Genomic DNA, 27,321 nt, shown 5'->3' on the forward strand with positions numbered 1-27,321 from the left:
TGAATGTGGATATGGCAATTCAGACTGGTCTTTGACACAGTAAAATCAGGAATATCAGAGAAACAGATTGTAATAGATATCTCAATATTTGTCAAAACTAGAAATACTGAATTTTGATACTATAGCTCTCAAGTAAAATTTATTAAATAGATTCATGAATACACATAGAATATAACGAAAGATGATGTTTCCATGATACGTTTAATTTGTAATACAGAATGTAACTATGTTTTTTAGTGGAAAATTTTAATTGCATGTTATAATTAACTTTTATTAACAGCGAACATATCGTATACTATGCGCATTAAACGTACGCAATCTTATGTATATTTTCGCGTGCTAATTCAGTTCTCTCTCTTGGTCAAATAAAGTTTACAAGATAAGTAGAGGATATAATGAAAGATAAGGCTTTCGTAACACAGAATACAATTATATTTTCTGAAGTGGAGAATGTTAATTATATTTATATATAATTTATACATTACATAAGTGTTTGTATATAACTGTACCAGCATTTTTAATGAATGAATTTCAATTTGAAAGCTTTTATATCTCATGTATACTAATACATGTATGAGGATGTTTGTATGGAAATATTACAATAAAGGATCTTTTTATGTGTAGTTAAAGTCGATAATTGAATTAAATAGATTATTAAAGAATTCCTACGATTATTGTTTTAAATTCATCTTTACATGAAGGACATAAGAAAATCTGATGTTCCTAACGGTCTGTACTTCAGAACATGTAACACAAATTCTCACGTTATACCTCGCTTGTAGCTGTATCTCTGTTTTACTGGAAAAAGCATTGGGACGACGCGTGGTCTTCTATTCATATGGAAATTAGTAAAAGTGATAATTTATGAAACGGCTGTAGGGTGGTGTACTGGTTTCTAATTTTTGTTATTAAATTGCAGTGGCTGCATGTTGTTGCGTTGCCAGGACGAGATACACAGGCACGATAAGTAAATGTAGAAAATAAGATATGGATAACCAGTAAAGTAAGAAATTGGACAGATATATTGAAGTCGTTCTCACGAACTGAATTTTATTATTGGTCTTTACTGACTTTTATTACTAAATTATGATATAATATAGCGTAATATGTACTTCATAAATTAATTATTTTAATCGGAATGATCTAACTACATAAATACATATTATATGGTCTCCTTTCACAAACATTTATACCAATTAAATAGCCACATTCTTCCTGCTTCAATTACGCCATCAATCATACCAAATCAAATAAGCCAAACAAATCCAAGCTATCCACCAGTAAGTGAAATGCAAGAACCGGACTCATCATAAGCGCACACCTGAACAAGCACCCAAGTTAAAAAAGAAAAAAAAAGAGGAAATGGAAGGGAAAACAGAAAGAGCCAAAGAAATAACACATCGAAAAGAAAGAAAACAATCTACGTGAATGATCGCTTCTACGAAATTGATATTTCTTCAAAATCCGTTATAAAATATCAAAAAACTAGTTATAAAATGCTGGTAACATGACGGAATGAATAAGCAATTTAAAAAACAGAAAAAAAGAGAGGGGTATGAGCGATGGAAATGTAACAACGCGCTAGTGTAGTTCGACAATCGAGGGTACAGATGAAAATAGAAGACCGAGAGTCTCTTCTCTTTCCACGTGGATACGAAGCGAGGAAGAAATGAATCTTTTACGCGCCATCACCGCGAATGCATCCGGTTCTTCCAGATTCTCGAGCGGCACGTGACGCTTCTAGCCTCCTAGACGATCGGGAAAAAACGTCGGGACGAACGACACAAGATGACTGGATGAAGCCTCCGCCGGGGTAAATTCGAAAGGGTAAAAAGAGGATGACACCCATAGGGGGGACACAAATTATTGGCTCGTGACGCATCGAACGTCTGCTCCTTGCCTTTGGAGGAGTAAGCGGGAAAAAGTATCTATCTATTAAAATAGTTAGAAATATTTTGCGAAGTAATTTTTCAAGCTTTTCGTTTTTCTAAATGTGAGCACTTGGAAATTTGGAAATAGGAAATATCGAAGATCTCGGAATTAAAAAATTCGCGAGTGTAAGGATCTCTCGGGACCCAGAAATTTGGAGATTTTTATTTGAAATTTTGGGAATGCTGAATGTGGAAAATTCTAATTAAGCGTTTTGGAAATTAAAAGATTAAAAGATTCCAAAGTTTGGAACATCAAAAATTCGAAAATTTAGAACTTTAGATTTTTGCAACCGCGAAGATTTGAAGGTTCTAAAATTCTAGAATCCGAAAACTTGAACTTTTAATAAAACTAGAAATCTCTTGAAATATGTAACGTTTCAGAATTTTCGAAGCAACATTTATGCAGTGGTATTACAAAAGAAGGACAAGGAATGAAAGCTGCGGTGGGCGTGAAGGACGAGGCCACGGTCTTCCTTTACGACAGGATACGCAACGCATTCTTGGACGATTAACCGCAAATCGGGGGCAGAAACGCGTGAAATTTCTGCATAAATAATACGGCTTTCTAATCCTATGACTTTCGTCCGGGCAAGCGTCGGTCTCGTATTTTTTAACCCTCGTTAGAAGGTATGTCGAGCGAGATAAAACGGTCGATAGATGACTATCGATCTATTCAAGCGGCTTTTATTACAGCCGGAACGATATGGCTCGAATGATATATTGAGATCGATAAAAGCGAATGATTCGCTTTGCAACAGTATTAAACTTGTATGGTCTTTAAATTTAGATAAGTAATTTGAAATTGAATATTAATCTCATGAATCATCTTTGGGAAAAATTACTCGCTTACGTTACACAACATTAATAATGTTCGAAGAATTAAAAAAATTCGAATTACGTAATAAGAATCCTGATTATATTTATAAAATGAATATCTTTGTTACTCTGATACTTTGTGCAGGTTTGATTGCTTGATCTAAAATTTGTATTCACACGCGCACAATTTAAGCTACCTAAGTTGAAGTTGCTTGAGTTCAAGCAACCTAGTCTCAAGTAATGGATAACTTAAACTAGAATTGCAAGAAATGCTGCATGTTGAAATATGTGTAACAATGACAGAGATTACGTAAAGTATTAAAAACATAATATTACCAAAGCATGGTTAATTGAAAAAAAAAAACAAGGAAAAAGTTGTTTGATATAATTGGAATCTGACGTTCGGCAAAAATAAGTAGCTACATAAGAGAAGAAAGAATCTCTTCCCTACTAAGGTGTAATACTCCCAGTACGATTGAACACAAAGTTCTTCTACACTTAGTTTAGTTTAGCAACCACAGCATGAACGATAGTACGACCATGGGGGACCAATTGAAAGAAGTTCAACTTCGCTTGAATCTCGGAACGATATTTCAAATGAAGAGCAGTATTTAAAGTAGATCTCAAATTACTTCAAGTAAAATTCGAGTAACGTGACTAACCCGAGCGAACCGTGTAATAACAGCTTCGTGAACTCTTTTCAGACAATGAGGTCAGGTTACAGATAATAAATGGAAATGCAGTATAAACGCACTGTATGAAATTGTTCTTACCTTCATCCACGTTCATAAATACAAACTACACGGCCACCTAGAGCTTTACTGGATTAGTATCCATTAAATAAACGTCAATTTAGACTGCACATCGATCGATCTCACTATCGAACCCCTCAATTTCCTTCGACCTTCTGTCCAAGCCATCCTACCCACCAGTAATAATTCTGTCGTCCGTGCCCTCCATTAAATCGGCTTGAACGCCCTCGAGCGCGCGTTTAAATTTTCCCTAGCATGCGCGCGCGATAACTCATCTCGTCGACGACGGAAAAACGCGCCTTTATTTCCCTCCCCGCCATAAGAAACCATGATTTACGAACGATTTGCGAACGCTGATTGAGCCATAAAGATATTCTGCGACAAGTTCTGTTCGCCGTCTACTCGGCTGATAAATTCCAGCAATTTTCCGCAGTACGCTCTTTGTGATTCTGAAGTTACTTATAATAATACGTTACTTTTGTCTTGACCATCAGTAATAAAAGTATGCTTATCTGCAATTACCATGGTCTCCTAATCGACTTTCGATCGATAATCGCCTCACGATCGGATAATTGCGTTTGAATTACTCGGCGTTTCGCGCCAAAACTGACCAGCCGCTTTTTTCTTTTTTTCTTTTCCTTTTAATGGAAAACGATGACGATGGTAAGAACTATATAAGCCAAAGACATCGAGATGAATTTATAGCATCTGCAGCTTGCAATTTAGAACTTGTACTATCTGCGGGAAAAATGAAGAAAAGGAAGTATGTATACAGTTTTATACGGTTTCGTTACAGGCGTGTCGCTTGTAGTTGCGTGTAATCGCCGCGTCTTGTAGTATCTTATTTTCTTGTCACTAGACGTTGGAAACTGGATTAGATGTATTAGACATGGTGTATTTATGTTTGTTGAATGACCGTGCTAAAAAGTGTATAGCCGATTGCGTAGCTGGATGCATTATATTTCACGTCTGATTGCAGCCGAATGATAGAGGAGAAAGTTGAATAGTTTCGAGTTACCTCGATTTGTATGGATGAATTTTGTAGATATACAACGAGATTAACTGGGAACAGATATTGTCAGATCGATAATCCCTCTTCTTTTTGATTTTATTTATTCTGGCCACGAATTTGTCCATTTGTAATATTCCTTTTTTTCAATTCTTTTGTCTATACAATACAATCTCTTGGCGTAATCTTTAAAGAACGTTACTCGATCAAAATACACTGCATTCTATAGAATCGTACATACGCCGAACGATAGATACTAGCGCCACCACGTACTATAACTCGTTGGCCATTTAATCTTCCAAATCTGCTCACATCATGCATCCGAAAGGAACATAATTACCACGTTCATTACCCTTTAATTTAACTACATTTAATGAAATAATTAAAGAATACAATCTAATCGCAATATCCAGCATGCACCTAAAATTATGCGGTAAGGAGAAACAATTTAAAAGACATCACGTGCAATAGCTCCGATGAAAATACGTCATCATACGTAATATGATACGTAGGACAGCAGCGCCGCCACAGACAAGAATTCCCCAGGATCCCAAGCTTCCAATTCTCCTCGAATTATGTACCAAAAAGGAACGTAATCTGCACGTCCAATCCCCTGCAATCACACAGTCTTGAACCCATCATTCTCCAATAATTTTTGTTTCTCTCCTTGCCTCCTTCCTAACCTAAGATTCCAGCTTCCAAGATACAACATCCGAGATACCCAGAGCACATCTCGAAACGGTGTGCCGTACAAACGTCTCAATTTGTACAGATCGCGAAAAAGAAGAAGAGGAGGGACAAAGAAGAATAAGACGAGGCAGAATTCGTTCCCTTTAACGGCTGTATCGCAACTATACGGTTGTACATGCGTAGGTACAGTGCGCGATGATCTCGACGGTGGATCGTGAATCGACAGGCTCGTTTCTCGCGGCTGTTCCTACCCGTGAATTATTGCCAATTACAAACGCGCGGACCCTTTCTATCGGGGCGCTGCCGAAATTTATAGTCGATGATAAAGGTATCTGGCCGCGGTCGTGCCGCTGTAAAGCCGGCTTAACAAGCACCACCCGTTGCCCTCCAACACGCGAGCCAATAAATCGGCCGGCAGTCTTCCTCTACTCTCATCGAATCACTTTCTTCGCCCCCTTTTTTCCGCGACGTTCACCCCCACTCTAACCAAACCTAACCTCACAAATAGAAGCGTGTTTGCACGAGTGTACGTGAACGTCGCTCCTGGCGGTCCAGCCGACTTATAATTGCTTCATGATACTTATTTATCGAGGTTATTAATAAACAAACGATAGCTACACCGGACGCCTCGTCTCGTAAATATCGTAATTAATGCTCGCGATAATTTTCGAGCTGCACCGCCATTAATTTTCAAACCACTCTCGGTACGCCCCCCACTCTTTCATTCTTCTACTCTTTTACGACGGTGTTCGAATTATATCCCCGGTATGTTCTCTTTCGCATTTTTCCTTTTTAATTTTCGCATTTTTCTTTTTTGATTTAGCGTCGTATTTTTGTATAATATCGACGGGGAATCGAGTACAGCTGCGTGATCTAATTACCATGGGAGCTTCGTAAGGTTAACACGTGAACGAAATTTGGGCAAGACCTAACCTTCTTTCGAGCTGAATTTTATTCGAAAGAAGGTAAAAGCTAATGCTAAAATTTGGGAGATAATGATACGACAATCAAATTTAGGAAATACAGATTGAAAATTTTATTAAACATAAGTAAATATCGAACTTCTATAATCCCACGTAACTCATAATTGTTCGCTAACAGGAAAGAAAAATTTATTTACCGAGGATAAATTTATTTTTCTATTATATCCCATAAACGTAAAGAAATCTATCTATCTATCGACGAGTTTATTTTAAACGTTAACGTTTGAGAGTTGGCGGTTTTAATATCGGTTAAAATCGAACGTGGTTGTGTCTCGACCATTCTGAAAATAGAAAACGAGTACTAAAACAGGCGAGGAGTGATTTATGCTCCTTTATCGCAACAGTTTTGGGGCACGAAGGTGTTAGGGGTACCAGAAATATCGCGGCATAATGCGGTGTGCGTGCGACAAGATTGAAAATCGAGCTGCACGAGGATAATAACGTATGTTGGCCACGGGAACGAACACGATGGAACTGTGCCAACCAACACGGTACTTTAGCGTTCATATTGCACACGTTGAACGATGGGATCGATCGACAGCGTAGCAGATATATTTAGAATTTTTCTTGCAGGCTCCTAATTTTTCTGTTTGAAAGATTCGAGATAAATTTCCTTGTCTGCAAGATATTTGCATTAATAATTTATTTAATAGCGCGTTTCCCTCTTGAGTATTAGAATTGTTTAAGAAACCTAAATATCTTGATCATATATTTGTTTATAAACTAATCTATTAAGTGGCACATTTTCACAAGTTATTTCCTCTAAATGCAGAAAAGATGAAAAATACAATATCATTACCAATATAATTGAAATGAACCTATCTGTGAGAAGCGGTTACACAGAAATAGAAATATTTGCCTCGTGGAAAGAAAGTACAGGATAAATACAAAATTATAATTATTGATACAGCAGAGTAATCATAAAACAGAATGGTCGATAATTTCTTCAAATTTAATTAAAACTTTAATATCACTTTTCAGTGATTTACGAGAATCTCAATTCACTGGCTTTTTACAACAGTCGTATTTAAAGAGTTAACGACCAAATAAATTATCATCGAGAAATATGATGAAGCAATGTAAGATTTTCAATCCTCATCTTTCATTAAATTTTCAAACTACTGGCCTTTTCAATTCGTAGAACTCTTAAATCCGAACTTGCGTCTGCCTCAGAGGCTCCAGAGACCTTCGATGCCTTTTCACGATCCTGTCGAACTTTCAATTCTTCTTCAAATAGCTTGCGAATTTTATTCATTCGTCTCCTACAGCGCTGTACGTTCCAACTTCCTTTTATTTTCCGAAAACTTTCAAACAGCCTTACGAAACAGGAAGATATCCACACGAGCTCATTCTTTTAACCAAGCTCTGCGAAGTTTCTTTTCCGCGGTTATTTACGATTCACGATGTAAATAGCGTCTAAATATTATCGTAAAAACTGCAATGAAATTCCAGTCGAAATTCCAGCTAGTATTATCAGAAACATTCTATGATATTTGAATGAATTTATTGCCAGCAGATTGCGACATAGGGCACAGATGTACTCGTATGTATTGGAATTACATGGAATTTTCATTATGGTTCTGCGAAACAGGCGGAGAACGTTTCTCGTGGCGAATATTGGACTCACGAGATTTATCGTTCTCATGACAAGGACCTACCGCAACGCGCTACACGTTCCACTGGACCTGTCACGTTGTGGTTTAGCGTGCTGGCGAAGTCGTGTAAAGATCGAACGAGGGACTTCCTGTTGATCCGCGGGGAAGTTCCTTGAACCGGAGTTTTACTGTTGCAAACGCGACGTTTTCTTACGTTTCAAGCTACGATATTCACGAAATTTTAGTCGATTAATAATTTGAAATCTCGTGAACCTTTGCATCCTTTGGTGCGAGTTTAATCGAATTAATGGTAGTAGAGATTTTTAGTCGATTATTATTTGAATCTATAAAATAGATTTTCCTCGTTCACATTTGTTTATTTATAGTAATTAGATACAGAAAAATTAGCGATAATGGAGCATGAAATTGAGGCTTTGTATAGACGTTTATTATGTCCGAATAATTAAATGTATAGAAATGTTTGCAACGTCATTAGAAACTATCATGTACAATATTCAATGTTGTTTAAAAAATGTTGCTGTATTTATGTATGAGCATTGTTACTTCGACTACTTTTTCACAAGTTCTAAGCATGAGAATAAATTATAAGTAAATACATTTGAATTGATTCTACCTCTTCAATAGAATTTTGATGAAATAATTGCTCTATAAATAAAATTTCAATTTTAGGTATTGTATGAAATTACTGTGATAAAATATCTGCATTCACGATAAATAGAACTTTTTGTTTCTCTCAATTTAATTAATTCATCGAGCTGCACTCGTTACAAAAAACAAATACGATAGGAAACTTGTATCGTTATCGTTCGCTTATGTCACATATTTCTACGAGTTATATCAGATGTAGAATTATTCCAGGTTGATCTGAGTGACATTGATACGACAAATATTAATTATATTATCATATGAATTTTAAAATAATCCAGGACGCAATTTTATTTAGAAATCCATAGTAGGTAGATTTAACTAACAGAATAAAGAAATCTTATCATCCTTTGCTCAATGACAAATTTCAGAGCATTGAAATTCCTAGAATTATTTTTGCACAAAATTTTATCATGATCTTTCAATGTTCTAAAACATTTAGAACAGTAATATGCAAATTAAAGTAAAGTAAAATATATTTCCTTTGCTAATACAAATTCCAGTCGCTTCAATTACTTCATTGGTCGTCAATTTACGAACTGTCACGAGTAAGTCAACAAAAGAATCGTAATTTTATCGCAAATTTTTATTTTTGTTAATACTGAGCCAAAAAAACTTTTGAGAAAATTAAATAAAAAAGAAAAAAAAATAAACCTCCACCGTGACAATGTGCCGTGGCACATTGCCGTGACCAGGATTCGAACCTGGGTTACTACGGCCACAACGTAGGGTCCTAACCACTAGACGATCACGGCTATTGGAGTGTTATGTCTGGAACGCTATGGATGGTCTATGATCACCACCAACTATGACCAAGTTGATCCATCAACCGTGAAGATCTTTCTACTCTGATACAATTGTGATTAATCCATTCATCTATAATTCAAACTGGTTATAATTCAAATTATATGCATACGTATGTACGTACATTTATGATTTATGAATTTTAAAGGCGCGATAAGATTATTATGAAAGGAACGTAGTATCGTTTTCACGTTAAGACTAACGTTTATTATCGTCAAATATTTATGCGATCCCTTACTTATCCGAACTTATTAAAACATTTTTCATTAACCGGTATCATAATGCAACATCTGTAATTTTTATTTTTGTATTAAGGACGATTTTGTACACAGCATTTTATAATCATAAATTCCACAAATGTGAATCAAATTTAAGAATCAAGGAAAGAACAAGCTCTTACATAATTCTTTAATTTACTGGGTTGGCAACTAAGTGGTTGCGGGGTTTTTCATTAGGTGGTAATGGCAAAATCCGCAATCACTTAGTTGCCAACCCAACATATTACCTGTATTAACAAACTAAAGAATTTCTTACGTTGCGCTCATGTTATAATCATTTTGTAAGCAACTGCAACGGTGTCAATGGATGAAACTTTATAAAATGTTGAAAATATCGTTTGGAAATGAATGTAATGTAAAATTACTGTAATATAGCGAGTAGTTTATTAATCTCTTATCTGCACGTACTCGACTAGATAGAGTGGAAAGACGATAATCGTTAGATAACGAGGACGCAGCTCATTTGTACAAATATTAGCAGCCTTTGACAGAAATTTTCGGATTATTTATTATCCAAAATAATATTATAACATAAGCGCAACGTAAAAATTTCCTTGGTTTGTTAATACAGGTAACGGACATTAAACAAATATATCAGATCATTTCTTAATTCTTAAATTTGATTTTTGACATTTGGCATGATGTGTACAAAAATAATGAATGGTAAATATTGTGCAAGTAAACAACCGTCTGGAACAGGTCAAGTTCCCTTGGTTAATTAGAACTTCGCTGCTATTACGTGAATCATAATGAATCATCTGACGAAAAAGTAATTAACGTCTTGTGTAAATGCTAACATTGAGAGGGATCTTAAACCTATCAAATCGTCATTTGATGATCAATAACGTTGACATGGATCTTTTGATAATTGAAGTTTCCAATTACAGAGATTCTAGTGCTAATAAATTAGGATACAATAGCATAATAGCTATTGCCATATCGTTTATTCGATATTCAAATTAATAAACATTTATTAATTTGATCGTTATTTTTTATTATATATCACTGGTTCTCTTCCATAACATTTCTTGTCATTCTTGTTTATTAAATCCTTTCCTTCTTAATTTTAAAAATTTCTTTTACGAAACAGAAAAATTTTCAATTTTATTTCTCTTCTTTATAAAGTTGCAAAATTCCTGAGTTATCAAAATGTTAATCCTCTTTTCCTTGAATTTATCAAAATTTTTCAAAGATTGAGCTCTTCCCAAATTGCCAAACTGCTTTTCTACAAATTTTCTAGTCTCATATAAATTTTCAATTTCTTTCATTTACAAGATGTAGATCCTCTTTGTTCATAACATTTCCAAGCATCGAAATCTCAATATCTTCTGATTAAACCTACCAAAGATGTATTTTAAAAATTCAATAAAAAGATCGTATTCTTTACAAAATTTGCACAGTGTATTCTTTACAGGAGAACTTGTAGCGTAGATATTTTTCTTCGTCACCGTGTATATTATTAGCTACAGAATTACAAAACAGGAACCAACCACTACACGCACGTGCGACCAACACTTTGTTTAACCTGTTAATTGGTAAAAGGTAGAAACCCTTCCGCGGGATCAACGTGTCTTCCTGTCGAAAACGCGATGCGGAAACCCGGTCACGTTTCCTTGCCACGTGGACGGAAAAGATAAAGAGCGTCATAACGGAAAATCTGATGCCACGGAAACACCCCGGAAACGCGTGTAACAAGCAAATCCCAGTTAGCTTCTGACACGCTAATACCACGTGTGATCCTCAGAAGATCAGATTGTCATCCCTGAAACACTGTTTCTCTGTTCCCATTACCACCAGTTCTAAGCTTCTGACAGTTTAAATCGATTTCTAGATGGTGTTGCAACTTCGTTACAATTTCCCAATGTAACTTTCAAATTTAAAAAATATTTCGAAATGAGAAAAATTGTCAACTTATTTACGCGGTAGGCCATCTTCCTTTTTTTCACTTTTTCGTTCGTGAAAATAATACAAGACAGAATTTTTCATTAATTCCATTATGTTGGCGTTAATAATACAGCGATTATTATAATATGAAAAAATAATATCGTAGCATAATAATTCAAAATTACAGTTTCCAGAAAATTTCATTTCGATAATATCCACTTCATTTGATTTATTATCGTTGATATTAAATAATATTGTAAGATATATTCAACGTATTTTCGTAGCGCTATGATGCACTAAATGGTAATAAAAAATAGTCTTCAAAGATATAGGTGAGACAAATTACTTGAACAAAAGTTAATCAATGCAGAATTGCAAACAGTTTTGAAATAAAGAGAGCAATTTTTGGAATAAAAAACAAAAATTATTTTCAGCCAGCCGATGCTAGTCTTGTTTTAATCTGTCAATGAAAATCCCATTGCGCAAGTATGTACATAATTGGATCGTATTTAAGCGCGAAAATACATGCCGGTCGGTCGTTAGCGAAGCACAGATACGTGAGCAACGCGATAAGCGTGTTTTTCCAGCACATTTCGCGGCAGATAGAGGAAAGGCACGCAGAAGAGGTGACGGCCGCTCGTTAGATCGCGTTAACCTTCACCTTCTGAACATTGCGCTGCGAGCGATACCGATCTTAAGTTCTCGGCGTGGCGTTTCGTCGCCGCATTTACAGGGAACGTCGCACGTTAGATACGCCGATTAGGCAGGAAACAAATTGGTTGATAGCCCAGGTACAACGATGCTTCAGTGCATCGTTTTCTTGTGGTTTATTGATTACGTTATTGTTATAATTCTGTTGTGCGATTGGTCGTAAACAGTTGATCGTAAGAAACGAATAGAAAACAAAAAGAAAAGGAAATTATTATTACAGGTTGGAGAGTATGGATGTACAGGGTGTGAGAAATAGAATATCGTAAATAACGGTGCTTTCTTCGAAATAACTAAAGATATTGATGGTGAAATTTTTTTAAGTTTTTTTTTTTATAGTTTATTTTGATTTTTACAATTTGTCCTGAAGGACATTTGGTAAAGTGTTATATCTCATTGGTAATAAAAAAAAATACAATAAAAATAAATATAGCATGTGGGTGGCTAACCCCAGCGGGGTGCCAACTTCGTGTTTTCTAAGTTATATCTTTTATGTTTTTTTTTTTTTAAGTTAAATAAGATTTTCGGTGCGTTACAAATTTTTCTAAGACCTTAAGAAAATTCTTTTTCATTTTTGAAAAATAGCCTGGGGAATTAGAAGCTGCCAGAATTATCGTAGAAATCGATTGGTGTACCAATTTGTTTTATGCAAATTGTTATAGAACTTGGTAACATTTAATGAGAAAAACTTTCTCTTTCATTCTGTTTCGTAGAAGAATATTTCACAGAAGAGCGTTAAATATTTATTAGTCTGCTTTGATACTACTGCTTTGGGTATATCGTATCAGAATATTGATGGATTTGTAAATGTACTTCGATCATGTGGTGAATGAGTAGTGGAGTATTGAAATATTCGCCACTACATAGAGACATTTAATTCAACGTAATCTAGTATATTTGCAAACACGTACACAGGAATTGCATACATTTTGCCGTTTTAATATTTGCAATTATTAAACCTTGAAATATTCGAAGAGGCAAAGATTTAAGGTGCTACATGCTGCTAAAATCGAAGCTATATACATGCTGAAAATACTTTAATTAAGCATTTACTTCGCACTTCGAAGATACCGTATCAAATCGATCGAATGTTTACAATATCAGGCATTTGAAATATACGCGCAATTAAAACACAGGTACGAACCTCCGTTATCGATATATCGGCATTTAAATAGGCTCTGTCGCCATTCTGAAAATTCTCCAATATAAAGATGTAAAATGTATTAGCCAAGATATCCGACTGTCAATTACCTATCACAATTTCAGATACCGCGATATAGACCACGCACTCGTATAGTTGCATCCCTGTAAAATTCGAGACGCCTCAATTTGATAACGCTATCGAACTTAAAGCATTTCGCTTCGTTCTAGCCAACACCAATATCAACAGCGATTAACATTAAAAACAAGACGATGTTAAATTCAATCGATTCCTTCGGACTTTGAAATATCGATCTGCCGAGATCTTATATCTTTCCGAGATACTAGATAGCGGCACACCATCTACCGACTATTTATTCATCCGAGACGATGCTTGAGACGTTAATAGCGCTGATTACAAGGACAAGGTACCGTAGTCAGAGGTGTGCGGCTGAGCGTATGTTTGGGATCGCTGAGGCTCGCGGAAGCTTCCCTCGGGTTCCCTTGCACCGGCCACCTGTTAAAGAGCTTATCGAAATTGTAGGAAAAACGCTTGACGTTTTCAAGACATCCTCTACATTCCCGGGGATGTTGCAGGACACAAAATTCATGGAATATCAGCGACGTACAAGCGAAGCGGAGACCCAAGGGAATGGGCTGGATGTGAGAAATTATGAAACTGAATGTTTCATATAAATAGACGACAGGCTTGAGCAAATTCTATTTGAAAAAGTAACGATTTGAAGCAATGAAATATATCGATTAATTTGTTATTCTTATTTTGAAAACAACAGAGGAAAAGATTCTCTTTGTGCTTGGGCAAATTCTATTTGAAAAAGTAACGATTTGAAGCAATTAAATATATCGATTAATTTGTTCTTATTTTGGAAACAACAGAGGAAAAGATTCTCTTTGTGCTTGGGCAAATTCTACTTGAAAAAGTAACGATTTGAAGCAATGAAATATATCGATTAATTTGGTATTCTTATTTCGAGAACAACAGAGGAAAAGATTCTCTTTGTGCTTGGGAAAATTCTACTTGAAAAAGTAACGATTTGAATCAATAAAATATATCGATTAATTTGTTATTCTTATTTTGAGAACAACAGAGAAAAAGATTCCCTTCGTGCTTGGGCAAATTCTATTTGAAAAAGTAACGATTTGAAGCAATTAAATATATCGATTAATTTGTTCTTATTTTGGAAACAACAGAGGAAAAGATTCTCTTTGTGCTTGGGCAAATTCTACTTGAAAAAGTAACGATTTGAAGCAATAAGATATATCAATTAATTTGGTATTCTTATTTTGAGAACAACAGAGAAAAAGATTCACTTTGTATGGAAATGTAAATAGATAGTTTTCAAGTAATCCTTTATTAGAGCGAATCAGATCAGTCGAATAAAACGTATAACAAGTAATAGGATTACCTGTTATTTTATTTGAACGAACTGACTTCTATTTGACCGGAGCAAATACTGAAATTTACAGCCATGAATTTTTATAAGCTGAGCGCTGAAATAAAATTCTAGACGCCTGCCGGCGAGGTGTGCAATATATTGTTGGAATTCTGTAGAATAGATCTTAAAGAGTTGAATAGGGCCTGGCTAGCTAGCGCCAATGCCAGGTACTTAAGATTGTGGGCGTGTGCCCATAGCACTTGCACTTTTAGGTCCGATACAGACGAGTGGTTGGCGGCAAATTACCGCAGCGGCAGCGGGTTGGAAGAACAAGAAGAAGAAGAAGAAAAAAAAAAGAAACGCCGTCCGAAGTGAAATCTTTCCAGCTGCAAACAATACCTGGCATCGGTGTCAGCTAGCCAAGCTCTATTCAACTCTTTAAGAAGATCCATTCATTGATGGACGTTCATTGACGAGCGAAATTATCCATTCGAGTGGTGAGAATAAGGAACACGTATGGGATTCTTTAAATTACTATGCTGGATAAATACATATATTATACAGTGATAATATCTTACAATATTATAATGCTTTTACTATATAATACTATTTTCTTTTGTTTTTAATTTTTCCACTATAAAATACTAGACACTTCCGGGATTATTTTACGAGCCTTAGGAGGACATCCAATTTAGAAGATCATTAGGCGCGAGCTTTGTATTGAAAAATATTTTCTTTCTTTTCTCACTAAATGTTCTCACGTGATCGATTCGTAAAGCACAACGCATTAGGCATATTTAGAAAATAAATGATCGACTATCACCAGGATAGTATCAAGTAGGAAAATAAAATACTAAGTACGAAAATGAGGATAAAAATTCACAGATAATCAATTTGATGATCGAGATAACGTTTCGACGAGGAGATATTCCTAATCCCACTATATACCATTCCTGTCAACTATACAAGTTTTTAATTCTCTAATTTATACATTGGTCGTTCTATTTTCGAAGAATTTGTGGGATTTAATGGTGAAAGTTCACGTATAATAAATTTCTCGTAATTTCTGGCCACAGTTACGTATATCTCATTGCAACGTCTCTAATAACGTTCCACTAAATTTCGCAATCGCTGTTCCCCCACTCGATTTATTATCCCTGTCCATTTATGCGAACAGTTCCATTTACGCGTGAATATCGTAAGATTGCGCGATATCGGCGCGAATATCACCATTTCACGGATACGCAGTAATTTAATCGACCAGCAATCCAGCAATCCACCGATACTGCAGATCTACGTAACAAGCTCGTGATGCGATATATTAATCGTACGATCGATCATGTCTTCTCCTGCGCGAGTTAGGCTACCACCGATCGATGGAAAATCGTTAAACGTATTTATGGATTTTCCACGAGAACGATATTTCTGGATCACGATAACCTGACGTTATAACGTAATTAAAGCTTCACGTTCGTCGCGTCGAATCGCTTCTATTTGATACACGCGGTATTCGTGCGTGAGACGCGCATCAGAAAGTTTAATTGGCCAATTCGAGCTTGGTTACGTTCAGACGCTTAGATCCTTTATTTATCCGAACGTTTCACGGTTACATTCCGTGAGACTCTGTTTAAAACGTTGTCTTCTCTGGTATACTGGGTGTTTCAGAATTTCTACTCGATAGTGTAGATTAAGCATGTTATTAATAAGCAGGATTTTGTATGTTTAATGGTTGATAGAAGTATGGGAGTATTCACCGCGGGATATTTTTACGAATATATTTCGTGCATTGCACGACACTTTTTGAAATTTCGTTAGCGTTGTAAAGAGACACAGCTGTCGTGATTATATCGGTAAAATTTGCAACCGATCTGAAAATGTATATAGAAGTCACAAGACATTGCAAACATACACTTAGTGAAAAATTAGCATAAACACTATAAATACTGTATCAATACGACGATAGCTTTAAACATATTATACTATCAGAGCTGAAGATCGACTAACTAAATGTAGTGGTTTATTCATATAGCAAATAATCGATTGCTCCAACACTGGTGATATTTGCGAAGTATATGCTACTGGTAAATATCTTGTGACTTCTATACACATTTCCAGATCCGTTTCTAATTTTACCAACATAATTGCGACAGCTGTGTCTCTTTACAGCGCTAACGAGACGCTTGAGAATGTTCTGTATAATATATACATAAAATGCTTTTACGACAAAGTCACTGTAGCTTCATCAGACAAGAATTCTTTCTCTCGTCATCTTGTACCATCTTCTACCTAATTAACCCACAATTGAAGATGTACAAAGATAAAAGTAGCTCCAATATTCAAATTGTATTTATGCAGAAGAAAGGTATAGATCTTGTATTGGAAAATTGCATGGTTTATTATTGCGGATATATGAATTTATAGTACGTTTGGAAAAGTGATTGTGCTTGTTTTTGAATTAGTACTTTGCAACAAATTATTGCAGCAGCTCTATCGATTCTGGAACATCCTACACGCTTTCTCGTTGCCTGAGAATCGCCATAAAAATGGAAAACACCAACCATTTACTCAGAAGATACATAGTTACCGCAGCAGATTTTTCAATTCTTTAACATTCTATAGACATTGTAGCTTTTTGTCCACCGACCACAAAATATATATATTTACAGCAAACATTTCCTTAACTTCTAAAACATCTTACTATTTGAAAACCACCGACCATTTACTCACAAAATATACAGTTAGCGCAACAATTCTTTAAATTCCGAATTATCTAACTCAGATCCTTGTGGCTTGAAGGCTGCCGTCTTCTATTTGAAGACCACCGTATAAATAAAAAACCTCGACCATTCGCAATTTACACGCTTTCCAGGTACGTAGTTGGCACAACAACTCCTTGGTTTCGGTTCTGAAACGTCTTATACATAACGATGCTCTCCGTTTGAAAATCGCCGTATATATCTAAGTGGAAAACGGCAACCAGTTGCATTCGCATTAAAGCAATTTTACAATTTCCAGCCACAGCCGCTCAACTAATTTTATCCTTCCGATGGCTCGAATATCTCAATTTCTCATGCGTTCGTATTTTCATAAGTTTAATATCAGCGTGAAGACACGTCTCAAAGTTGACGATTCGGTGTCGAGATATCGAGTTTCACTCTTGGCATAACGTAATAAAATGATAAAGTATGGCACTTGCTGTCTCTCGATATTCTCCAACGTTCTACCCTTTCGGCGTTGCAGTAAATTCAACCTCTAATTGGTCGGCCAGGTGACAGCAGGATCGCGGATTAGCTCTTTGAATGAGCTCGGATATCCTTGTATCGGTTGTCCTCGCTGCTTGAATAAATTAGCGACTTAAAACCGACGCAGATATCTGGTCTCGATATATCAGAGCCTCGATGCTTCAAGGCACAATGGATGCAAACGTGTCTGCCGAGATGTCGATATTCGAAGATTGGCCTTTTACGTACAGCGTGGCCCGCTATATTTTGTACAATTTGTATATTCTGTTATTATTCGAAGGTTGTACTTTGCTTTTTATTTATTTCCCATAATCCTTGCCTTCCGGGATACGACGAATTTCCAGTTAGATTTCTCTTTGGCTCCGGCTCATGGTCTACCTTTCCAACCAACAAGCTTAACATATCTCGTACTTAACACGAAGTCTGTACATTTTGCAAGACTGAAATAGCAATTTGAAATACGCATATAAGTAAACTGTGGATATTCGTAGAAATTCATATTTTTATATATATGTAGACGAATAAAAGAATGGAATTTAGAATTTACTCACGTAGATAGCAGCTATTTTATTGACAGCTCTGATAATACAATTATTGATAACTCCTTGCAGATTGAAATATGCCTGCTGGAAAATTTACTTCTGCATATCCACAGTTTACAAATTCTTACCCTATCCATTTTTCAATACGACGTGGTTACTTAAACAGACTGTATGTTTTTCTGTATTAAAGCGTATTAAAATCAAGAACATAACTTTGTATAGAAGGGAAAAGTATACAAATTATAATTCATTATGGTGTCTTAATATGACGCTGAATATACAATAAAATACTGTAACTATGAAAAATTAAAATGTTAGAAATACAAGAGAGGACAAAGAATGGTTAATAGTGTTAGAGCTACGCTAAAAATAGGAAAAAGTAAACAGGATTATCAAAGGTTGGCCATTATGCGAGGTATAAAGATGTTGAATTATGTACTCCGTAATAACTGTGAGATACTCAAAGTTAAAAATAAAGTTTCAATCTCTAGATGGGATTTTTTTTTTTATTTATGAAAGAGAGCCGCCGTTTTCCCGGACCCTCTCTATGTTAGAAGGTACAAATTAGACTCTTCCCCTTTCACAACCCCTTTCTTTCGGTCTTGTGCGACGACAAGGAGCACAGCCTCCGAAAATATCCACGCGCTGGAATATGAAACCAGAAGTAACCAGCCGCAGGAACCTTCCATCTGACGTTATTTTACAAACGCGTGTATGTACATTTCTTCTTACATTCTCGAATATCCTAATCCTTGAAATATAATGTATTGTTATAAATAAATCGAAAAATGTATACGTAGATACTTTATAGGTGTACGTATTACAATACAAGAGTAAAGGTATACTAAAATTTCCTTGATCTTAACGAAGATATAATATAATTTTCTGGTGCCTGAGTACAATGATTGGAGGAATGAAATTATACAAAAAAAAAAAGATAGCATTTTGTAACTACGTCAACAACATGAATTGTGAATTACGAATTAATCTAATTAATTCTCAGTCAACTTTCACGAATTAAGTTTTCATTTTCTTCAGTGACCAATTGGCAGCGATACTTGCCCCAACTTAGTATTTCATTATCTGTTCCACAACAAAACATGCTCTTCCTATTCCATAATAAAATATTCCATGAAAGAGATAAGAAAGTACTGTTCAAACCAAATCCTAATCACTTCAAACCTAACATTTCGTAGATGTGTGCCATTTGTACCATTAATAACGTTGTTTATAACACTTCGTAGGTATAACCATTTGTAACATTAACCCTATCATTCATAGTCGTCCGGCGAGCATTATCATTTCTGGTACGAAGCCTATTATTCACAGTCGCTTCATAGATATTATCGTCCGCGATATTAACACTATTATTTATACTGTCTTCGTGCACTGCGTACGATCACCTCTGAAGTCTTCTTTATACGCTTCTCCTATGATCATTTTTCTTGTCCGCCTCCTCTTCCATTTGTCATGTCTATCTAACGTCTGACCAAAAGATCGGAAAATCTCGATATAAAATTGCAGCGCAAGTATATCCACGTTCCTCCTCCCGAAACAGAATTCTGCACGATAACAGCGAATTATTTCTCACGAGTGACAGCTGTTCGTTTGAAAAGGAGGTAACGTTCAATTCATCACGCGATATAGACTACACGATTGAATAAATAATTAATCGGATGAAATAGCGCCGCTGGACGAGCATTATGATCGCCGTATGAATTATCGGCGAATCGCACGATACCTTCTATTACGCGACGCGATCTCGCGGCTAGCTACGTGGAATATGATAATGATACACGAGGCGTCGTAAATCCGCTCGATCGCCGAAGGCTGACCATCTATTTCTAAGCCTTTATTAGCCCTCTCATCTTTTTCGATGCGCCACGCCACGCCTGTAGGCTACTCGCGACACACACACACAAGCGTACGTACGTCCGACCACGTTTTAACGATCTCTCGAGGGACTGAACGGCATCTAGCCGAGGGTACTACTATACACTTTGAAAAAGTTTAACGAGTTTGATTATGGCCAATTGCCGAGAATCAATGAACTTGTTGGTCTTCGGAAGAAATGGATTTTTCTGATGTTCGTTGTGAACAACGAGAGAAAAAGTGGCATTGCCCAGGTGGAAATTGAATTCGATTAGCTTTACCATCGATCCGGTCCAACTGTTCTTTTTCAAATATGCTCATCTTCGAGTTACTTCAACGCTGCGCACGACCTGAGTTATCGCTTTAGGAACGAATTATACTTGTTTGGCGGAGATTGATGTTCCAATGAAGCGGGATTTTAATGGAATACAATGCAAAGTATGGTGGATTCATCGGATTGACTATGGTAGCGATCTGGTTGAATTATTCTTTTCGAGGTGCGCTAGTTTTCGAGTCACTTTAGTGGGGTAGAAAAATTAACTTACCGGTGATGAGTTAGAGGTTCCGAGGGATGAGTTATTTTTTTCTGGGAGAAATTGGCTCCCCCAATCAAACAGAATTTAATAAATAGAGTATAGTGGGTTCATCGAGTTAGGAATTGAATCGGATTAGCTTTAGCAGCGATTTATTGGGTCGTCCGAAAAGTTTCTTTCGTTTTAGGAAATAATAGACACACAATGTGTTTTGTTTTATATTATTTTGTCGAATTACGTACGACCCATTTTGTTTTGTCGAGACAAACACCGCGACATTTCACAGACTTGGTTTCACGTTTGTATGAAGGTGCACTGTTGTAAAAAATACGTTTGCGGAAGAAAGACACTTTTTGGAAAGACACCTAACAGTTGCGTTGTTCTTTTTCAAATATTCTAATTTTCGAGAGCGAACTTATTGGCGATCAGTCAGGTTAATTTGGTTCTCTTGAAATTGGTGAAGTGGGGTTTAATACAGTGGGAAATGTAATGGATTCGTCGAATTAGAAGTCGAATTGCATTAGCTTTGGTGATGAAGTATTCTTTTTGCGAGACGCTAATTTTCAAGTTGCTGAATTGGATTAACTTTGATAATGAGTTACTCCTTTTGAGATGTGCTACTTTTCAAGTTACTCGTTTGAGCGTAGTGAAGAAGTCAGTTTAGTGGGTCAGAAATGAATTACCGTTTGACCAATTGGTCTTCCAGTTGATAGAATATACGTTTTTATAAAACATATCTTACGATCTACAAATGAAGAATGATTCACATTAAAGTGACTAGAGAGAAAGCAACATCTGCTTGTCTTTTGCAATTACAGAGAACGATATGGGAACGTCAAAACGGTGAAGTTTAAGCTTTTTTTCATTGAAATTATGGAATCTTTTAGAATAACATGAAACATAAACGAGGAAGGTACGAGGAAACTACAGATGCTTCTCACATGTGCAACGCCCAATGCGCAATATTAAACCAACTGTTACGTTCGATGCAAAGGGCTTTCCTTAAAATATTCGAAGGAAGAACTTCGAACAAATTAAAAGAATTAACAACTGAAATGAAAAAAGAAAAAATAAAAAAGAAAATAATATATCAAAAGAAAAAGCAATATCCCATAAAAAAATGAAAGAAGCTTCAAACACCGAGAAACAGAGAAAGAAGATGACTAGATTAACTTTATGTAACACGTATCTCTTATGGTGTCTTATTCTAAACAATCTCAATCAACCTTGTAAGATTATTAATATACTGGGTGGGACGATAATCTTAGTATAGCCGGACAGGAATCGATTGAAAGTGAAAAGAAAAGAAGAAAATTTCAACAACATTTTTTCATCTCAGGTTTCGTCTTCGAGAAGATCAATTTCCAAGATTTGACAAGTACATTTAAATTTGCCTAATTCGGAACCGCGCAAGAGTAAACAATCGCCAGGGATTTAAACTACACTCAAAAATAAGTCGAAAATGTAAAATGAGATTTTTTCATAAGATGTTTTGTTTTCGAGAAAAATAAATTTGAAAATGTATCGTGCGTATACGCGTATACGTCAGACACCACTTCGTGTTCTATCAAACACACCCAACGCATTATTTTCTCAAAAATGAGGCCTTCAACGAAAATACTGTATTGTACGCTTTTGACTTATTCCCTCGTTTTCTGTGATAATCTCCTGCTGATTGTTTACTCATATCTAGCTGGTACTTTTTCACATCAAACTATACTAAACAAATCTTCAAACTCGACTTTCCCAAAGGACGACGTACGTAAAAATATTATTCCCCATTTCCGACTTATTTTTCACGTAGAATCACCCCTTGTCCTACGATTACCACCCCACCCTGCCAATATTTATTAAGAAACCACATTATTGTCGAAAACCATGAAATATTGATAATATGTGTCATATGATAACGTGCTGCTGATTGTTTACTCATATCTAGCTGCTACTTTTTCACATCAAACTATACTAAACAAATCTTGAAACTCGATTTTCCCAAAGGACGACGTATGTAAAAATATTATTCCCTATTTCCATAGACCTATGTTTTAGAATCATCCCTTGTACCACGATTACCAATATTTATTAACAAACCACATTATCGTCGAAAACCATAGAATATTGACAATATCATTTTGAGGATACCCTAACACTGATTAAGCTTGTGATCCGAAAACTGATCAAAGCACTTTTTAACAAAAGAAAAAAAAAGAAAAAAAGGAAAGGGAGTAGATGAAAGAAAGTAGATGGAAGAACGAGTATAAATGGACATTTACAGGATTTCTCGAAAATGAGATGTATATAGCCGTGGTTAGCAAAGGGGTTAAGGCCTAATCATAGATCGCGACTGAAGGCGAGTATCCAACCGTTATAACGAGTACCTCTTTTCTACGGTCGAATAGGAGGAGGGCCGGGTACCAGGCGAAGAAAGATCGAGGCTTCTGCAAATTTATTCGATTGCCGGCCACGACTAACTTCCACCATACCCGCATGCGGCCTCCTAACCCCCTATGGCGTTTATTTATCTCGAGTGCACCAGGCCTATCGTCCAATTTGCGCTCGCGAGCACACACGCGAGCACCGAGAATTTTCGCTCGTTACCGCCGCTACTATATCACGCCAGATATACTAATCTTTCGTCGGCCGACCCTACGTTGGTCAGTTCCTGGTATTCTCATCTGCTTTTATATGTACATATATATATACTTTGTTGTGATCTTTTTCTGCCAGGTTTATATGGTGTTTTAGGGACGAGGAGAAGATGAAAGCATTTGGAGATCGCTGGTCGAGACGTTGACTGCCATGGTGGTCACCAGTGACGCATATTTTACTCGATTTCTTAGAATGATGAAAATAGCATCGATTTCATAAACCAATAAACTTTCTTCATAACGCGATGATGACTTACAGGGGATTCTCAAGCCGCAAATTCTACAAATTATAGGGTTTTGAGGATATGTAAAGAATATAGTATCGTGGACGGGGGACCTGGGGGGTGTCGTGCGAATTATAAACAAGTAATTGCTGAACATGTGCGTGGTGGGGCTAAGACAAAAGATACGAAGCTAAGACAAAGACAAGGGGTTGCTAAGGGACATAAACGAATTAACAGCAGTGTTAGGTGAGAAGCCAAAGAGTGGGAATTGCGTTATCGAGATAGTGTTGCTAGCGTTGTCGAGAGATAGTTGAATCCCTGGTGACGAGAGTTGCTAATTAATTATCTAGTTGTCTTAATTATTAGTTCACGTTAAACAACCATCGTTTCCTGTTTAATCAACATCTGTTTAATTCGTTTATCGTAAAGAAACTAATCATAGTAGTCTAAAATACTACAATATATATAGATGTTTATTGCAATTGCAGTTGCCAGGGTATGAACGCACCATGGGAGAAACATTCCATAGAACGTACTTGGTTTATAATATCGTTCAGAGACATTCGTCTATTCATTCCATACTCGTATCGCCCTCCGATCTGCACTGTACATAATGTCATTGGTCTTGTTTCTTCTTATCTGCCTTCTCACCTCACCTCTTGGCATTAACATCCATTAACATCCACATAGAATTATGACATATAACGAGAAATTTAAAAAAGGTACAAATAAACGAGCCAGGGAACGCAAGATAGATACATAGGTATATATATATCGTACAACGTTTTTGTGCTTAAATTCACCCCAAGAGGGTGAAACTGAGCTCTGAAAATCCGCTTGCTTTCCAATTTTACGCCATAACTCGCGGTCTGTAAGAGATGGAAAAAAAGTTTTCAGTCACAACTTGCTGCTTCTATCATCGGGGCTGTCCTTTGGTAAAAAAAACTGATCACTTTTATGGCGCGTTATAACGCAAAATTGAAAAGCAGCCGGATTTTCAAGAAATTACACAGTAAGCGTATATCCTGCAAGTTTAACTAATCTTGAAATTTGTTATTCTTCTCTTGTTAGACGATGTTAGATTCTCGGAAAAAGTGAACTATTGTAATACGATGTGACATTTTGTAAAAATTAAATCCCATGGTGTCGCGCATTTCGGGGCAAAATATAGAAAATTCGCGTACCAGTCGACGTGTTACACAGTTAGTTACTGGACAGACTATGCTACCCTCTGTCTGACCCTGCAGGTCATCTCCCCGGCGACTAATTTTAACATTGTCCCGCGATCTATTTGCGAATCTCTAGCATCCAATCCTATTATTCACACCACACCACCACCATTGTGTTACTCACCCTAAATTCGATTTTCAACGACACTTGACACTGTTTTCAGTCCCCAACCCTAAAACGTGTCTAACTGGTCTCACTCGTAAAGCTCTAACAACACTGCACCATCCACTACGACCAAAATCACCAGTCCAATCTATGTACCGCTGATTGAGCGAAGACCTCGCGATGAATCGCAAAGATCAACCGAATTTAAGACGTCAACCCTTACAGTCAAGATGTAATCCTGACAATTTGTGCTAGTCCTTAAATTCATACAAAAGATAATTCCAGTCCTCCGTGTCTGAATGTCCCATTATCTGATTAACCTTCTTCAATTATCACTTATCAATTGTTATTACATCAATTGTCAAAGCTTCGTTCGTGACTGCGCTTCTAGCGTCTGAGACTTTGATATATCGAATAAATAGGTCTTCAAGGGTTAAATAAATCCATCTGGAATTAGTAAAAAGAAAAGAAAGGAAAAATGTAGGCAGGAAGGCAAATAGAATCATTGAAACATCGCGATATCTGGCTACTTCAATTTTGCAGATTCATGAAACGATTGTTCTCGACTCGTGCTCGCGAAGTAAGAGAGACTTCCGATATAAGCGACAATCAGACACGGCCAATTGTTTCTTCGTTTCAGGAAACACTCGTGCACGGGTGGTGGTGATCTATGGGGTCAAGGGTCGTCAACCTCCAGAAAGTACGTACGCGTCGTTGGATGATAGAGTGACAGTCATTATGTTAAATGGCAATCAGGATAATGCCGTCATCAGCGTTCGTACTAGGCAATAACTATAATACTGTCATTGCGGACACTCCCGCGTAATCTTGCCAACGGTTGCGCGGCTTTTCATTGGCCACTACCGGGTAGCGCTGCCAAAATTGTATCGATTTTCCGAGATGTATTGATGTATGATTACTTTTCCGTAATCTTCTTCTTCTTCAGCTCGATCGTAATCCCAAAAGATACAAAGAGCGACCGTTTTCCATCGGATGAATCTTACAGCGAATATTTCTTCAAATTATGGAATTCTTATTCGCGCGAAGCAACTCTCGCGAGTATGAAATAACTCGAGTAACTCTTTCGAGTATGAAGTAATTCAATTACGAACGTAGATCTGACAGATATGAAATTCTTTCAAGGATGACTAACGAATGTTCTACACGTAGTTACATTTTGTACACGCGTTAGAATTTCTTGGAATAATAAAAAGGCAATAATAAATGGACATAGTCTTTATACATTTGTTCCTGAAGAATCATATTCTATTTGACGTTACCTCTCGTCTGATGGATATTACTTTGCAAGTACGTAAATCAATCAGCGTTGAAGACACCTGTTGCTGCTGCTGCATACGTAATAACAACTATGATTTCCTTTTCTAGGAATAAATTATTACCTGCTCACCGATCTTTCTACGAATAAATATCCAATGCTCTTATCGTGAATTAAACAGACTGGATTAAGATTTTCTTCATTTCGTAAATTAAAGTAATAAAAAACAAACCGTCCATTCAATTTTACATAACAAAAATCGTACCAAGTACAAGCTTATTCTTAGGTCAATCGAATTTTCATCCGACCAACCATGGAATTTAATAAAATTAATTAATATCTTCTTACTTTATCCGCCAACGATATCAGTAAGTCTGATCAACGTACAATTTACATAATTACGTTAATAGCCTGATACTATTAATATTAACAGCATCGTACATTTCACGACTCGATATCAGTTTGCGTTCCACATTTTTATATAAACATTGTACCTTCCTTTAATCGATTCTGCCGTCGAAAGAATACCTGTAGCTTTTAATTACAACTTCCTAATTGGATTCGATGATCGTTAACGTTAGCCTAACACGAAATTTGCCGTTCGAATCAAATTCGCTTCACGTATTCGTCTTCCACGTTGCAATTATCGTTGTCGATGATCTACGGCCAGTTAGCCATAGAAAACGGCTGGTAGATAACTGTATCTGCGGATATTTTGCGCGCATCAAAATTACTGTTACTTGTTCGTCATTCACCGATCGATTCCAAACGCGTGCATCGGCCATCGACGATCGTTTCGTATTCGTCACCACGAACGACAATTAACCGCTGCGATTAACCCTGTTTGGCAAGTGCAACAAGAAGCTGCACCAGGTCGACCGTGGTCATTTATTTTCTAGTTCTCATGGGAACGTCGCATTATTCTTTAGTCAGCGTAGTTTCTTTAAAACTCCTTTACATCCGCCGGTTCAATATTTTCAGATCGATCGATAAGCT

The 27,321-nt window shown here is 36.5% G+C and overlaps 1 long non-coding RNA gene and 1 other non-coding gene across 4 annotated transcripts in view; both read right to left on the reverse strand.

Annotated features, from left to right (window-relative positions):
* Positions 1–27,321, reverse strand: part of LOC132912339 (uncharacterized) — a 115,315-nt gene that overhangs the window by 55,128 nt on the left and 32,866 nt on the right. The gene's annotated exons all lie outside the window — the stretch shown is intronic.
* Positions 9,126–9,197, reverse strand: Trnah-gug (transfer RNA histidin (anticodon GUG)). Its single transcript has one exon. It is a non-coding gene; the product is annotated as a tRNA-His (tRNA).

The sequence above is a fragment of the Bombus pascuorum genome, chromosome 11 (assembly GCF_905332965.1).
Source record: "Bombus pascuorum chromosome 11, iyBomPasc1.1, whole genome shotgun sequence".
NCBI lineage: Eukaryota > Metazoa > Arthropoda > Insecta > Hymenoptera > Apidae > Bombus > Bombus pascuorum.